The following is a 6,223-nucleotide window of genomic DNA, read 5'->3' as shown; positions in this document are numbered from 1 at the left end:
ATATATATATATACTTTGCTGGTTTTTGTGTTTCTCTAGAGAACCCAATCCAACACAAGAGTAAAGACAGAAAACAACAAATGCTGGTGAGGGTGTGGAGAGATTGGAACTCTCATACACTGCTACTGGAACTGTAAAATGATACAATCACTGTGGAAAATAGTATGGCACTTCTTTAAAAAGTTGGAAATAGGATAAAAAAAAATTTGTTCCAGCAATTCCACTCTAAAAAAACCAATCTCACTGCCATCGAGTCAATTGCAACTCATAGTGACCCCTCCTTTTGTTTCCGAGGTGGTATTTCTACAGAAGTAGATTGCCCAACCTTCTTTCTGAGGAGTGGCTGGTAGGTTTGAACCACCAGCCTTCTGATTAGTGTCAAATGCCTTAGGCACTACACCACCAGAGCAATCCCACTAGTAGGTACATATTCTAAAGAAGTTATAGCTGGGACATGAATAGATATATGTACACCCATGTTAAATGCAGCACTGTTCACAGAAGTAAAGGGATGAAAACAACCTAAGTGTTGATCAATGGCTGAATGGATAATCCAACTATGGTACATACATACAATGGAATACTATGCAACATTAAAGAATAATGAAGAATATGTGAAACATCTCATAATGTGGATAAATGTGGAGGACGTTATGCTGACTGAAATAAGTATATCAGAGGAGGGCAAATACCATATGAGTCTACTACTGTATAAAGTCAAGGAAAGGTTTACACATGGAAGAAAACTTTCTTTGTTGGCTATCTGGGATGGGAGGAAAGGGCAGGGAAAATTGGCAGATAGCTAAAAGACAGTGTTGATTTGAATGAAGGGAAAGGCAAAAGCAAGTTACCAGCACAGTAACACTAAGGAAAAGGAAGACACAGAGAGGTCTTCAAGTCACAGAGAGATGTACAAGAGGCACAGACAACAAAGATAAATACTTTTACATACACTATACTGTATTATCAGTGATACCAAACATTAATCTATGGGTGGGTATCTAGGTAGACAGGCTAAATGATCAGCTATGGGTAGGCAAAAGGGAATATACCCATGATCATATATAGTTTGGCAGATGATATTGCTATATACATATTTGTAAGTGTTATAAGAATGTCCACATATATAATAGAGCTAATGGGGGAAACGTTATGATAACTTCTTAGCCATTGCCAAACACCTTGAAGGAGTGATTCACTGAGCCTGTGGGCTTGGGACCATGGTTGTGGTCCCATACTACACAAAAACATTGTTCTATATCCTACCTTGGTGAGAAGCAACTGGAGTCTTAAAAGCTTAGAAGCAGCCATCTAAGATGCAGCAATTGGTCTCTCCTCATCCAAAACAGAGTGGAGAAAATCAAACACACATGGAAACAATTAGTCCAAGGGGCTAGTTAGTAAACTATGGAAATCTCAGCCTACATGACCCTGGGACCAGAAGAACTAGATGGCACCTGGCTATCACTGCCAACTTCCTGGACAAGGATCAAAATTGGAAATGCTGGATAGAGTGAGAGAAAAATGTGGAACAAAATTCAAAATCATAAAAAATGACCAGGCTTACTGATCTGATAGAGATTGGCAAAACCCCCAAGGCCATGGCCCCTGATCACCCTTCTGGCCTGGAATTTGAATTCACTCCCATAGCTTCTAGCCAAACAACAGACATGCCTATGGATTGAATAATTTCATCAGGTAGGTACACTCCTTAGAACAATCAAACATGAGAGATCAGAAGGGTAGCATTTGCACAAGGAGATAGCTTAGAGGGCAGGAATACATAAGAAAGAAAAACACAGGGAAAAGTTAACTACAGGAAGGAAATAGGAAGAGAGCTGTTACATTATGGATCTTGCAATAAGTGTAACAAAACAATGTATTTGAACTGTTGAGCAGAAAATGAATTTTCTCTGTCAACTATCATCCAAATCACAATTAAAACACACACACACACAAATGCAGCACAGTACTGGAACAAGTGATAGCCACCAATTATGGCTGGGGTGGAAATGTGGCATTCACTTTGCAGGAGCGTGCACCACCGAATACAGAGAGTTTTTTTGAGTCTTTGTTGTAGTAAAAAAAAAAAAAAAAAACTCAACTCACCACAGTGGAGCCAATCCCGACTTACAGTGACCTCTCCTTGTGTTTCCAGGGTGGTATCTCTACTCAAGTAGGTTGCCCAGTCTTCCTTCCCAGGAGGGGCTGGTGAGTTTGAACCACCAGCCTTCTGGTTAGCAGTCAAATGCCTTCGGTCTGTATAGTATATCTGCCTAGTCCGCCAACTTGGAACCTCCGTTATTACTTTGTTGAGTCAGTGGAGTGCTTTACAGAGTCTGGTGAAGTGTGGAGACTACTACCCACAGTGATGATCAGACAAAGGTGGGCTTGAGTTAAGTTCTGCCAATCATTGGCTATGTAATCCACAACAAAAATATTTCATATCTCTGAGCTGCAGTTCTCAATCTGTAAAATAAGACTGATGAAACATAAGGCCAGGTGGGGTTGTTTGTTAAGAGGCTTAAATAAAATGATGAATTTATTAATAGCACTTGATGCAGAAGTTGGCACAGAATTTACTCGAAGAATGCTGGCTAATGACTACGGAATTGAATATTTGTTTCCTTTGTCCTTGTTTTCATCTGTTTGGGGAGACATTAGCTTTGAACTGAGTCCTTGGGTGATACAAATAGTTAACATGCTCAACTATTATTTGAAAGGAAGTTTTCGTTTACCCAGAGGCACCTACTTCTGAAAAATAAGCCATTGAAAACACTATGAAGCATAGTTCTGCTATGACCACACGAGTTTGCTAGGAGTCAGAGTGAACACAAGAGCAACTGTTTTTTGGTTTTTAACTTTGGATACCTATTGCTTAACATGTTGTATTTACTAAATTCTTGGTATTTGGAAATTGCAACAATATTTCTGCATCTGGCACAAATAAAGCAAAACAAAACAAAAAACACAATCATAGGAGTTCTGCTTAAGGTATTGATGGATTAGGTTGTTTTGGTCTATTCTTTCCACTAAAAACAATTTTAAAAGCTGTGGTTGATAGATTCCCCCCACCCCCCAAGACTACGGCCCTTAGTTTCCCTTCAGTCTGGAACTGAACTCGTTCATGTGACTTGCAGCCAAACAATAGACAGCATATAGAGTGAACATTTATATCAGGTAGATACACTACTTAGAGCAATCCATGGATCAATTGTGGGAGAACAGAAGGGCAGTGTTTGCACAAGGACATAGCTCCAGGGGCAAGAATGCACAGAAAAGAACACAGGGAAGAGGGAAGGATAGGGAGGAAATGGGAAGAGAGCTATTACATTGTGGGGATTGCAGTTAATGTCATGAAACAGAATGTGTATGAACTGCTGTATGGAAAATGAATTTGTTCTGTAACCTTTCATACAAATCATAATTACAAAAAAAAAAAAAAAAAAAAAAAAAAAAAAAAAAAAAAAAAAAAAAGCTGTGGTTGAAGGGGACATAAAAATTATTGAAGGCATTGGAGAGCAACTAAGGCTGGAAGAATCCGTAGGCCAAGATTCAGTAGAAGAGGGAAACCAACGGAGGTGAGCCTGGAATTTGGAACTGCTTTCTTCCTTAAGGTGGTTGTCAGTTTAGAAGCAGTCCGTGTTTACTGTCAATTTATGTACCAGAAGTACCAGAAAGAGGCATGGGACTCACAAGTTGGAGGAAACTGATTTTCATTTATAATAATCAAGAAAGGAAATGTTTTCCCGGTATAATCAACAGATGTTGATGGGGTTGTTAGGTGCTGAGGAGTTGATTCCGATTCATAGCAAGCCCATGTGACAAAGCAGAATTGCCTTCTACGATTTCCTAAACTGTAATCTTAAGGGAACAGAGCTGACAGATCTTTTCTCCTGCTGAGCCATTGGGTGGCTTCCATCTGCCAACCTTCTAGTTAGCAATCTAGCACTTAACCTTTGTGTCCCCAAATTTGTCTTTATTGCTGATTAATATAGACTTTACAGAAGCATTAATTTGTTTGCCCCATTTCTTGCCTGACACTATCAACTGTTTCCCAGAGTCCCCTTACCTATATGGTTTCAGAAATGGCCAAAAGAGGGATTTGTGTGAAAATTTGAACATGAATTAATTGAAGCCATTATGCTGTCAAACTGAGTGATAGACAGATGCAGAGATGCCCTGTCAGTCCCAGATTGTCCTGCCTCTTCACCATTCTGCATCTTGTCTCTCTTGCCACCTGGTGGCTCTGCTGACCAATAGCAGTTTCAGACCCACTACTGGATGCTTGACTGTAGATCCCAGAGGTTTTAGCTACACAAAGGTAACCATTTCCCCAGATGTAGAAATTTTGAGAAATCTCTCCATGAGTATCCCCATTATAATCCTGCTCTGATAATCACTTGTGCTTGGTTTCATGGATTTCTCTGCCAGCTCCAATTTATACCAGTGAACTCTGGTGGCATAGTGGTTAAGGAATTTGACTGCTAACCAAAAGGTTGGAAGTTCAAATCCACCAGCCCCTCCATGCGTGAAAGATGAGGAAGTCGGCTTCTGCAGAGATTTACAACCTTGCAAACCCTATGGGGCAGTTCTACTTTATCTTACAGTATTGCTATGAGTCACAATCAACTTGATGGCAGTGTTCTTTTTTTTTCCCCCATGCAAGTGCTTTAGACTGTTAGTGTTTATTTCTCAGATCATCTAACTCCTCCTTCTAGAGCTCCACTTTCCCAATATTTATTATATCTGTGTAAAATCCAATTTCTAAAATAATTTCCTTATTCTCACAATACTTATACTGGCTCTATTTTCCAACTGATATACTTGGAATCTTTTGATCTTTCTTCTCTGTCATTTTTACTACTTCAGGAATGTCTTACCTCCAAATGTTTCAAAATGGCCACCACAACTAGGCATTACTCCCTCACAAGATGTTGCCCCAAACAGGAAGCATGGGTGTCAATCCTATAAAATATCTTTTTCCTCACATGCCTCTCTTATTTCAGAGAGGAAAACTTTTATCAGAAGCCCCTAGCAAAGTCTCTCTTAAATCTCATCAATAGAATAGGGTTATGTGTCTATGGGTTATGTCACTAGCAAAGGGACTGCATAGCCATGCTTGGTTTAGATTAGTGGTCCTGTCCTTGGCTGCATATCAGGATAATCTGGGAAGCTTTTAAAACATACTTCCACCTGAGCCCAATATGCAGACATTCTGATTTAATTGCTCTGGGGTGGTGTCCTGGCATTAATACTGTAAAATTCTCTCACAGAAATTATAATGTGCAGCCAGGATTGAGAACCATTACTTGTATCAAACTTGATTCATTCTCTGGAGTGGTTTGTGTGGAAGGCTGAAGTGGAAGGCCAAAATGGCACCTCGCTGGAAATTGCAGAACTTTAACAGAGTAACAGGCATGATTAAAGTACACTTTAATCATAGTGACTAACTCGCTATTTCTCCCTCCCTTTTGCTTTCTTTTCAGTTAATAGAATAACCAACCTCTTTACAGACATTTTATTCTTTAGATTTGTTATTTTCAGTTATATATTCTTCTAGGCGTAACCCTCTCCCATGACTGGTTTCAGTTGAGAATTGTAGCCTATGAAGCAAGATGATGCTGAGAAGAGAGACGCTGAGTCTGGAGTAACCAGGGAAAAGAACAAAGACATTCCTGGCAGTCCAAGGGATCTTCAACCCCCTTCCCATTTCCCTATATAATCATGTTTAGCCCTTTCCTCGAGGAGACAGACATTTTAGAGAAGTGATTCTCTCTGTCTTGTTGGGTATTGACACTCAATAAACCTTTTGCTTTCCCCCTTTAACTTGTTGTGATCATTGGTTCTTTGCAACTGGGGGTAAGGACTTTGTTTTCCTACAACAGTTTGCACACTGAACAAAATTATTTTGCCTAAACCAAACCAGAGTTCTTTATCAAGGAAGAAGGTTGTTGTTGTTATGTGCCCTCGAGTCGGACCCGACTCATAGCAACCCCTCCTTGAGTTTCTGAGGCAGTATAACTATGGAAGTAGATTGCCCATCTTCCTTCTGAGGAGTGGCTAGTGGGTTTGAACCACCAGCCTTCTGGTTAGCAGTCAAGTGTCTTAGGCACTACGCTACCAGAGCTCCCAAGGAAGAAGGTAGAAATGGCTGTAATAGGCAATCAAGAGTCTTAAAATATTTTTGATCCATCCAGATTATCTTTTATATAAATAAATA

This window comes from Orycteropus afer, unplaced genomic scaffold (genome assembly GCF_000298275.1).
Source record: "Orycteropus afer afer isolate SDZICR_OR568_19922 unplaced genomic scaffold, OryAfe1.0 scaffold00686, whole genome shotgun sequence".
In the NCBI taxonomy this organism is placed as follows: Eukaryota; Metazoa; Chordata; class Mammalia; order Tubulidentata; family Orycteropodidae; genus Orycteropus; species Orycteropus afer.
This window is presented reverse-complemented; position numbering follows the sequence as displayed.